This window comes from Bombyx mandarina, chromosome A1 (genome assembly GCF_030267445.1).
Source record: "Bombyx mandarina strain Sakado chromosome A1, ASM3026744v2".
Taxonomy (NCBI): domain Eukaryota; kingdom Metazoa; phylum Arthropoda; class Insecta; order Lepidoptera; family Bombycidae; genus Bombyx; species Bombyx mandarina.
This window is the reverse complement of record NC_143234.1, coordinates 23,513,663-23,525,597: the sequence shown is the minus strand read 5'-3', so window position 1 is coordinate 23,525,597 and position 11,935 is coordinate 23,513,663. Positions and strand designations below refer to the sequence as shown.

Sequence of the window (11,935 nt, the reverse complement as noted above, 5' to 3'; positions counted from 1 at the left end):
TTGTAGCATTGCATTCTTCAATTGCGATTCGTATTAGTGGAGTCGAATTTTCACCAAACATCACAATCCGATTAAAAATCCGTCTGTATACTGTTTATGAAAGCAAAATAAAATTCTTCCTCGTGGTTCATTCTTAAGACAACGTTTCCTGTGTTGGTGTAGTGATATAGACGTGTTGTAATGGTTAGATGTCTTTGAGCGATAAAGGATAAGTTCACGCCTGGTGTATTGAGTTTTGTGATACGATTGCAATTTAACGACTCCACAGTTAAGGAATAAGTTTGTATAATAAAATGAAAACTATAATTTCGTAATTACGCACATTGGTAATAATAAAATTTACACTGCCGTCGACAATTCAATAAATGGTTGAATTTCGTTTGTATTCAATCGTAGACGGCAATTTGCACGCCTGTTACTCTTGGAAATTCAATGCAGTAGCGAGCAGGAAAGTTGCAGTAATTTGTGTGAGATCGTCGCAGTGTTCCCGGTATCCGCAATGCAGGGCTGCTCCCGTTTATTGGTTAACGCTAGCACTCGAATTTGTATGCACGATATGAAAGCATTAGCACAAGTGGCATATTGTTCGACAACTCTTCTAATAATGGTATTAATAGTTATTATATTAGTTTTTGAATTTATTGTAAATACTTAGTTGACGAGGTCAATGTAAGGATGTAAATGTGCGATGTGGATATAATATTACTAGCTTATATCCGCGACTTCGTCCGCGTGGAATAGTTCACAAATAATGCTTTATTTTAGAACTTTGGTTAGCATAAAAAAACGTTATAGTGAGCCAACCTTAACATATAGACATATGCTGTCGCGGACTTGTTTTTAGATCTTTTAAAGGGGAACAATTCTGTCATACGTTATTTTAGCGAACTTTAATCGTTTCTGCAGCGCACGCAGCGAAAGCTCTCAAAAGGGAAAAAACCCCCGATTTTGTAACAATATTTCTTGGTGCTCCGCTTGTGTTGGTCTTAGCGTGATGTTAAATAGCCTTCCTCAATAAATGGGCTATCTAACACTGAAAGAGCTTTTCAAATCGAACTATTAGTTCCTGAGATTAGCGCGTTCAAGCAAACAAACTCTTCAGCTTTATAATATTAAAATAAGTATAGATTTACATTTAAGTTTTTATTATGTTATTTTTTTCACCAAGTTCGGCAGAAGAGCTCTTGGTTCAGTTTAATGTTCAATCAACGCCCAAGTGCCCAAGTGTTATGATCGCAGGATCTTATGAATCCAGCTACATATCAGCAGATACGGGTTGCATACCCGTACTCCTGAGCTACTGCAGGTACCACCGGTCCGCACAGTAGCGTGAGGTGTCCCCACGGGTTAATAACACCACGGGTTGAGACATTTAAGTGGAAAATAATCAAAAGCGTTTTAATATTTACTTACATTTTTAAGACGTAGATAAAATCTCTTTCATACTTCATTTACACAAGCGACCCGGTGGCCCGGTCTCGATCCGGCCGTATCAGCACTCCCCGACGCTTCAGTCAACAGAATGCCGCCTGACACTTGACCGTGTTCTAGACTAGTTCCTTACATTTTCTTTTGAAACGACTTTTTGAGAAAGCTGAGTGGTTATTGCTTAGTGTTTTCCTTTCAAATTCAGATTTTTTACCTTTCCGTAGCGGCGGTAGAAACAATCTTAAGAGCAGTTAGTTACATGTCGTTTACGGTCATAATGAAAATATTTTACACAAAAAAATTGAATCAATTACCCTTAATAAGTGATCTTCAAGATGAAGCCCAGTTTTTTTTCTCTCAACGATGCGCCTGATGTGAGTCGTGAGCACCTGATGGTCGTGATGCTAATTTTATTGCGGAATACCCGTCCTTCAAAACCGAAAAATCTTCGAAATAATATCGTACTAAGTTGCCATTAACAACAAAAATAGTAAAATAGGTTTTTTATATTTTCGTGAACCTATAAATCTCAGAAAAAAACCACAAATATCCATTTCTACAAAACACAAGTCTCACCTTTTGGGCCTAGTAAGTGATTTTACTAAGCAATATATAGGAGCAAGTCATCGGTGTGAGAGTACATTGTAGCTGTCTTACTGTGGGAGTATTGTGACGGATGGTTGTGGTCATTGCAAGTCATTTATGTAATTAAACAGTAATTATCGACGCGTCGACGCCGTGGAGCAGGTATGGGGGCGGCGCGTGGGCCTAATCTGATCACTTTATTATGATTTGCAAGAATCTTTGTTATCGTATAACGGATAACTACATTGCAGAAAGCTGCTACAAAGTATCTTCCTTTTTTATAGTTATTCAGACAGCCAAGTGAGCTCGACACCCACTTGGTATCAAGTTGGAACTATGGTGGTTGTGAATGCCATCGTTCCACTCGATGTGTGAAGTGTGATGACTTTCCTACCTTTCTGATTGGATCACGAGATGCTTCGCGGTAGAAAAGGATAGAATAGTGTCACCTACACGAGTGGAGTGACTTTACGCCCTGCTAATAATGAGGTATGTTAATAAATGTGGAATCTTGATTACGACCTCAACTAGCGACAGTAACAGGACGTCTTTATCTTAAAAATTAAAGCTCTAAATCAGTCGCGAGGTAGGGTAAGTAATAAAACGCTGTAATTTATATCCGTATAAGTTAGTAAAAAAGCAATAAACGTTTAATTCGCTTTCACATCAACGATATTACTGTACACTATAGATATATGCTCTGTGGCATGTTGGCGCACCCAACAGGCGAGCGCCACTCCTTGCACTTGTTCGAAAGGGACTCATTCCAGACATTCCTGAATGTTACCAGGAATTGGTTTTGTCACTACTTTCTAGATTATAACATGTACAAGTAAGTCAGTCAGTAAAAGAAGTGATACTATCTGACACAATTTCTGATTTACTTCATTTTTGACATGTTCTTTCCCAAACTAAATTTGAAAAGCCCTCGGCGACAGACAGCGCCCGGCTACACCACATTAGTCTTGCTGATGACCAAGGGTAATGGTAACAATTTACCTTAAGGTGCAAATGGTGTTAATGAGCTCGAATGGGTAGGTACCACCACTTTGTTTATTTTTGCCGTGAAGCAGTAATGCGTTTCAGCTTGAAGTGTGGGGCAGCCGTTGTATTGTAAAAATTGAAACTTTAGAAATCATGTCTCAAGATGAGTGGCGGCATTTACGTTGTTGATGCCTTTGGGCTTCGGTAACTAACACCAGGTGGGCCTTGAGCTTGTTTACCCATCTAGGCAGTAAAAAAGAAATGTTCAGTACACTCGTCTGCGCTGGAAAGATAAAAAGAACCACAGTATTACTGAAATTTTCTGTGTATGAGATTTTCTGTCTGATTCACGTATTACAGTATTTTTCCACACGTAAATTTATATAGTTTTTAAGACAGCTTTTTGTTATATGTAGATATTCAATCAATCTTATAATGAAGCTGGAGATTTATCTTCGGTTAGAGCATCACGTTGAGTTCTTTTGAAATTTACTCTCCGATTTCAAGATGTGGAATTTTACTTTGTATTATAACTTATTGACATGGGTATCTATCCTCTCCGGCTAACTTCGTTTCTGCCAAATTCCAAGTTTTTGCTGAAATGAATTATCACATTTTTATTTGAAATACTTTTTTTTCTGTTTTGCTATTGTTACAATTGATGTCTTCATTTTATTTTACCGTATTCAAAATGATCAGTGAAGATCGTAGGGTTCTTTAAGACGATATAGTAATATCTGGTGAGCAAATAATTGTAACATTATGAGATACACTATTTGATTCATAAATTATTCGTCGGTCTTCTGCTGACGTGTTGGAGTGGTAGGCGGGGTATACCAGAGTTGAACTTAATAAAACTGCCGATCGCTCAACAAGCCGTGTCGGTCTCCCAAACGAGGGGAATCCGAAGCACAGAGAGGCCCAGATTGTGGGTGAGACATCTTTTCCGGCCTCCAACTCAACAGCGTCAAGTTAGCGCGGAGGGAGAAGAGCGTTTTGTTCACGTCCTTTTGCTTGCTTCCGCAACTGGAAATTAGTAGCGAGTGCTTCGAACTTCAGGGCAGCTTGTCCGCCAACAACGCATGTTGCCTCAAATGAGACGGCGCTGTATCCTCGAATATCTCAAGCTATAAGACCGCGCTACGATTTTTGGAGTGGCGTTGCCAGCAAACATGCAAGAACTCCGTACAAGTCCTTTGAGAGCACGCTGGTGGTAGGACCTATTGTGAGTCCGCACGGGTAGGTACCACCGCCCCGCCTATCTCTGCCGTGAAGCAGTAATGCGTTTCGGTTTGAAGGGTGGGGCAGCCTTTGTAACTATACTGAGACCTTAGAACTTATATATCACGGTGTGTGGCGCATTTACGTTGTAGATGTCTATGGGTTCCAGTAACCACTTAACACCAGGTGGGCTGTGAGCTCGTCCACACATCTAGGCAATAAAAAATAAATAAAAAAACGCTCCCTGCGGAGACGGGCCTCTCACCTAGTCAGCTATTTGACTCATAGGCATTTGGATTTTAAATTTATAATTTTTACCTTATTTAAAATAATTTTATAAATATACCATATTAAGCATCGGGCATTTTAAAGCAATATTTTGTGGGCAAAAGCATATCAATAGATCTCAGCCCAGCGGCACGCCCTTGATTCCATCCGACTGAGGCACAAAGACGCCGCTATATTCCTTTTTTAAATAATCGCTCGTGGCTTTGTGGGGTCACGCACGACATTCAAAATGACCAATATCTCTTGCAGTAGGTACATTGGCTGTGAGTAGCTCTTGAAATTATTTATAGCTTCTTTCTTCTTCTTTAATTAGATAAAGCATCACGGTTTCGCCCGACCGTCTATCAGAAGATGCGGGTATATCTTTAGCGAAGCGAACCGAGGATTTTGTGGCCTACTGGGCGTTGGGTGGCTACCGTAACGTCAATTTTGTCACCGTCTTAAGCTGTGAGGTCGATGTATTTTATATATAAAGGCTAGCCTACTCTTCCAAGTGGAGTTGCCGACAGTTGTGTGGCTGGAATAGGTAAAGAAGCCTTTGCCTTGATTTATATATTAACTACCTACTGGCGGTACGACGTGTTGTGACCCCACACGCACCTCAGCCTTCTTCTCTGTCGCTTCGACGTAACGTTGCGAAACAGGCGATATGGAATCTACAGGTATCGGTTATATCCGGGGATATCTACAGGTACATTATTTCCAAGATTCCTTTTTTGATTTCGGAAAGAAATAAATTAAACCTAGAAGATTTTCACTTTTAATTTAAAACATTGTATTTAATGTAAACGTTCTCAGGCTCCGTTGCAAAACTTAAAAGAAATTACATGTTTCAAAACATAATGAACCGTAAAAGTGTATGCGAGTATTGTTTTCACTTTCATTATACAGATTACACATAGCATCTTCATGAACTTTTTCTCAAAACTGTGTAATGAGACAATGGCTAACGACGTGCAACTCTCCATCCTACTTTCAGGATTGTACCGTACCTACTGGGATTTATTCAATATACATACTTGTTTACATAGCGTTGTAGGAAATATGAATTTGTTAGATTAAATCGTGAACTAATGCATACAATAAAATGTTGAAGATAATTGAAGAGGATTATGGATTGGATGACGAATTTTAATGTTTAAATAATGATGAAATAGCCAAGTGTCGCTCACTGTAGAACCAGAGAGCAAATACATATGCATAAAAAATGTAGGCTCCGAGATAACAGGTGTCTGAATCAGGTATATTTATCTACGGAGAGTATCGTTGATGATCAATGTTATTTTATAGTATTACATTTACAACAGAATTGATTTGTATATTTAACGTAAATTCAGGATATAGGATAATAGTACATCACAGTCATCTTCTTTGAATCCAAAATCAATAGACACTCATTTAAGATCACACGGCTTATTCATTACTTCCACCCACTAAATGTTTTTTATGAACGAGTGAATATAATTAATTCAGTAATTGGTAGTCATTATGTTATTATTGCCACTATAGCCTAAGATTATTTTTTATTGTTGATAGGTGGATGAGCTCACGACCCACCTGGTGTTTAGTGGTTATCATTGATCGTAAGCAAAAGCGAAGTGAGTGACCCACATTAAGATATAAAGCCCAAACTGTTGCGTTGGGTAGAGCTGAAAACTGGATGTTTACGATCAGCTAATTTATTACATTTTATGTTTTGCGAATATGGCTGGTGCTGATGGTGCCAGTGCATGCGGCATACTGATTGCAGTCCTCGCGTAGTTTTTTTTCCCTACCTATGCTGATAGCTTTGAGAGGCTATATCACGTGTAGATGAGCTCACGGGGCTCAAACCGGAGAGTTGCTAACACTGACCCTAGCAAGAGCAGTGCTTCGCAGAATCTACCACCGGATCGGAAACGCAACCCACTGAGAAGATTCGGCGAGAAACTCAGTTGGCTGTGGGTTAAATTGCTCGTCGAGCCCTTCGTCGCAAACAACGGGTTCGACGAGGACGGTGACCGGGGCATACTGACAGCAGCTCTCAGGTAGTATTCGTATTCTCATTGACTGCAACGTCTGCAGCTAACTGCTAGTTTGCATAGACACAATAAAAGCCACCAAACCGTTGCTGCATGTAACCAATCCTACTGCTGCCATAACGCACGCAGCTGCCGCACGGCGTGGTCGTGTGCGACGTGCTTACGCGAGAAATTCACGGGATTTTGGCGTGTTCGTTTAAATATATTTTTAATTAATTTCGGTGAGTGAGAGTTCTGTGATTATAGTGCATTGAAGTGCGAGGGGAGCGCTGCCGACGTTACTGTAAATGTAGGTGAGTTTTTACTTTTTTTTAAGACGGTAGGTGAGCTCTGTTTTTAACGGGCAATTAATTTTTAATTGTTTTCACTCAATTTTCATGGTAATCGTCTTATGAAATGCGAAGTGTATGTACTCTGTATCACTAACGTTGCAGGTACGTTGCCATTTGTGTAGGTACTATTTATTTGTTTTTGCTTCGAACAAACGGGAAGGACAGGTAATAACACTCAGGTAGTGCCTGTAAAAGTTCTACGAAACCCTTGTTTTACTGGATCATGCGGAAGTTGAAACATTTATTGTTAATAAAATACCACATTTTTTTGTTTACAATGTTATTGTCATGTCAGTAGTTGACAAACATTTTAGTGTTATTCGAGCTTTTTTGTGAGCAAAATCGATGGACACCACCCTTTGCTTTAAACGACGTTGTGGTGCAAGATAACCGATCTTGAATCTTCACTAAAACTCCATTGTACGTCGGTACTAAAGGGTTCCAGTTCCGCAGGAAGAAACATGAACAGATCATGGACAGTCTTTTTTCCCTATTATGCTGATAGCCTTGAGAGGTTATTTTAGCTTCTCCTTGACGTGTAGGTGAGCTCATGGGACTCAAACCGGGAGTGTTGCTAACACTGGCCCTAGCAAGAGCAGTGCTTCGCAGAATCTACCACCGGATCGGAAATGCGACCCAATGAGAAGATCAGGCTAGAAACTCAGTGGGTTAATTCACTCGTGGAGCCCTTCGTCGCAAGCGACGGGTTCGGCGAGGACGGTGACTGGTGCTTGTGGTACCTAGAAGCACCGTTAATGGATCGAAGGACAGTCTATATTTTTATAATTTTGTCGTGTCGCCCTTTGGGGCCTCTTTGTAAGAAGGTATTTTTTATTTCTCATTGATGGGTCGTTTTGCATGCCTACTTACTTAGCTTAAATCCTTGGCTGTCAGCGGGTCGGGGAAGGTTACTCGATCAAAAGATACAATACACAACTAACTGTCGTTGTTCACCTTGAGAGACGAGGTCGATATCACAGTAAAGAATAGCAATTTGAATCGGGTACGTCTGATTTACTCGCGGCAGAAATAGGCAGGGAGGTGGTGCCGCGTGTAGGATAACTACATGACCAAGGATCAGCAGTTTTAAGTTGTGGAATCATGCTGATAGTGGTTTAAATGATAAACGCGCTCACGGACCTCGCTGGAAATATTTTTTCTAAAATAAACATTTGGAATGTTCACAAGCGCTTACAGGTGAGCGATCCGTCTACGCTACAGCAAACGGCGCGCCGCGGCGCCGGTTGCTTTAGAATTAAGTTAAACTAAATAACAGCAACTAAATATAAACGTGAAGGAGGAGCCAGCGCAGTCGGTTCGGTCAGTAGCGTGCTCAGTGCTGTGAGCAACAGTAATAGATCATGAAGCCACCTGGTGACAGCTGGCACGCTAATGAACCGCATTGCTTGATGTTTTCACTGATTTCCTTTAGATACGTTGCATGCACTGAACGTTACGATTTCGAATGTTTTTTGTAAGCAATTTATTGATCTTTTCATGAATTGAATGTGGCGGCCGCTTCCGATTCAGCAACGTGTATGTAAGATATATAAATGTTCTATGATGTTCCTCAAACAATGCAATGAATATTATTTGAAGACTAGAAATATGAGTGGGTAATTATTGCTTTGTGATTGAGTATGTGCCTTCATTGTTAGATATTGATTTGTTTATTATGATTATAGTTCAATGTAACACTGAATTTTATGTTAATAGTAAAAACATGTCGTCACGAGTTTATTAAAATTTTAGTAGACATTGCGATAAAAGTTTGATTCAAAATGCTTGAATGAAGCGCGAAATGTACCGCAACTTCTGCTCAGTTCTGGACGCCTGGTACCTTCCTATCTATATGACGCAACACAATTGTTAAATAATTCCGTTAATCATTAAAAAAAAGGCTAATTAGAGGATTCTAATGAGGAAATTCCGTTACGTGATTATTTCCTGTGAATCATTAAAGTAGGTAACAGTTTTTTTATTGCCTATTTGATTGTCTCTGGTCACCGATGCTCATAGACTTGAACAATGCCAGATGAGCCACTACTAACATTTTTGTAGTTTTTAATTTGTTCAGTTTTCCCTGAGGACTAACTACCCAAAGTGGAAACCAGATTCATTTAATACTCACTAGTCATCCTTATTAAATTATGGATTGATTTGAAATACTTTGTAGTTTTTTATGGAAACGAGCAGCAAACCCTGAGTTTCTTGCCGTTTCTTCTCAGTAGTTAATCTGCATTCCGAATCGGTGGTAGTCAAGGAGACATAAAAGAGGCTGTGAAGGCCAGGCCTGCTTGGCCAAAAAAAAATTCATTTAACACAAATAAAATTGCTAAAACTATAGGAACATATTAAAGTATTTACCTACAAGGCACTTGAATAAGTGTGTTCCGTCGCATCGATGTGTATCGGCCGAACGTAACGACATATTAATTAAGTTGAATTGGATACTCCGGACCGGGCTGAGGTTGTTCATGATCGCTTTTTGCAGCACACTCGAATGTAACAACGTTGAACAACATTCCTTTTGTGCATCGCGCAAAAAACACATGAATAGTTCGTACGCAATCAGCGACAAACGAAATTCAACTTTAATTCCAAACTATTTCGTTTAAAGTTTTTTTTACGTTACCGAAGTACGCTATTCGCAATAACAGAATAATGTGTTTCAATTAAACATTGACTGGACATTCTTTTAGTGTGTTTCCTTGGTTTTAACGTGTGTGAGTTTTTAATTAATTTTCAATTTAACTGTCATTAATTTTCCATCACGTGTTCGCGACTACTTGTACCTTTTTGAATTTATACTTCTTTAGGCGCGTTATGAAAAATTGATGAGAGAGAAATTTTACGATGCGCGCGCACCGTGACACAAAATTAACAGAATGAAGTTGCCCACTAAGTCGCTCATTGCAATACGACCGACGTAACTTGGCGAGTCTGAATATAGCCGCAGGTGAACTTTCCGAATCGTACCGAGAATTACCAAATTTATACGATGTCAAGAAAAGGGATGTCCAATATGCGTGTTTGAGGATGTTTAATCGATTTTTTTTCAAATTGATTAAAATTTAAATAAATAAAGAAGAAATAAATTTAATAAAAATAAAGTATAACTTCTTACGCGCGTACATAAGTACGCGCACCCTTTTTACTGCTTGGACAGATGGATCACAATCCTCCTGATGTCAAGTGGTTACCGGAGCCCATAGCCATCTACACCGTATTATAAATGCTGGCACTCACCTTGAGACGCGAGTTCTAAATCTCAGTTTCAAGTAGCTTGTGCACTTAATGTATGTGGTGTGAAACGTGGTCTAAACGAATAAAGCAGTTTTGTTGGAAAGCGTTAGGGTTTGTGTACAGAGAAGTTAAGGGATTTGCCGGAGAACAGACAACAACGATCTCTAGATATTATACAAACATACGGTACTAGTGGTAGGGTGTACTTTGACTCGTTGTGATCCCGCACTGCTGGGTACTTTGGGATCTATGGAAAGGGCACGTTCTTCCAGCGAGCGAGTATCACACAGCCCATTGAGTTTCTCGCCGGATCTTCTCAGTGGGTCGCGTTTCCGATCCGGTGGTAGATTCTGGGAAGCACGGCTCTTGCTAGGGTTCGTGTTAGCAACGTCGTCAGGTTTGAGCCCCGTGAGCTCACCTACTAGTTAAGGTTACGCTGATATAGCCTCTCGAGGCTCTCAGCTTAGGTAGGAAAAAAAATAAACGAATGCTGTTCAGAACTTGTATACATCTATAGAAGTCCTTTTAACAAATAGTTGCTAACTCGATTCAGACTTTTGCCTCATAGCTTCGATTCGATGGCCGACACTGCCACACGTTCCGGTAATATCTGTGATCGTGGAGACAAAGTTCGGTAAATAATTGTTTTATAAAAACGCATATTCACGCAGATTTCAGTCAAGGTGACCAGGTCCGGTTCGTTTTTATTAAATTTAAGCTCGTACAATAATTATCTGATGTTATCTCAATGATTATCTTAAATACTGCATTGTACATTGATATAATTGTAGTATGTTTTGTGGTGATACAAATCATAACCCCTCTGTTCTTTGACATGTTGTGTATATTAATTAGTATTTATCTACTATCGGTCTAATTATGGTACATTTCCAATAATTATGAAATTACTGACTTAATTTAAGCACATGACTGTTATGTGACATAGATACATGGGACTAGGAGATGTATGGAAATGCTAGAGCAAGGTAAAGGGGGAAGAGACATGGATGGAGTGACTGAATGACAATATGAGAATTAGAGAAGTGAATGTTGAGATGACGGCTGATAGAAGAGAATGGAATAGAAAAAATCGTCGTACACCTAGTGGGATAAGGTAGAGACAAAGAAGAAGTGATCGTTAATCTACATTTGGAAGGTATTTATATTTATTTATAAAGATTTGTCCTATGTTATTAACTTTTATTTATTATGTAGATTGGGTTGTGTATCTTTGAGTCAGTTGCTAACTGTTAGCAATATTATTATTATTTGTTTGTATTGTATTTCTGTGGTCACCGGACAGAATATCGTAAAACGAAAATAAGAATTTAACTTTAAAACAATAATCACAGTACAATTTTGAAGACACAGTATGACGCACTCGCCCGACACTTGCGTTACGAAATACACTAACGAGCCAAACACTAACAGCAACTTAGATAAGTGATAGTTTCACACTTAAAACTTCTTGTGACTCATATAGTAGGCACTCGTCAATCGAAAACTTAATAAAAACTTGTCGAAAACGAACTTCATTGAATAAGCATCCATAGCTTCAAGTTATTACAAGGCCATGGGATCTTGAGACAGTTAATGATTTTGCAAACTGACCTGAACACAAAGTCTATGTTTGCGAACAATTTCCTCCATGTAGGAAGAGCAACTTCCGATAAAACAAGGAAAATGCTTTTAAGATGTAGGGAAACTTTTACACGTTTTTTTCCTTCATGTGATTTGTTCAGGTAAGCGAATTCGCGATCTTGGCTCCGGACGCTCCGGTAGAATAATTGAGATAGAGAAACAAAACACTATTTAAAGACTTCTAAATAG

The 11,935-nt window shown here is 39.3% G+C and overlaps 1 protein-coding gene across 4 annotated transcripts in view; it reads left to right on the top strand.

The window, feature by feature from the left end:
• Positions 1 to 6,640: 6,640 nt before the first annotated feature.
• Positions 6,641 to 11,935, top strand: part of gas2 (growth arrest-specific protein 2) — an 84,092-nt gene continuing 78,797 nt past the window's right edge. The window contains exon 1 of one of the 4 annotated variants that reach the window (XM_028181118.2): positions 6,641 to 6,820. The gene's annotated coding sequence lies outside the window, so the exon portion shown is untranslated. The remainder of the gene's footprint in view (positions 6,821 to 11,935) is intronic. The other 3 variants (XM_028181117.2, XM_028181121.2, XM_028181120.2) reach the window with 3 other exon arrangements.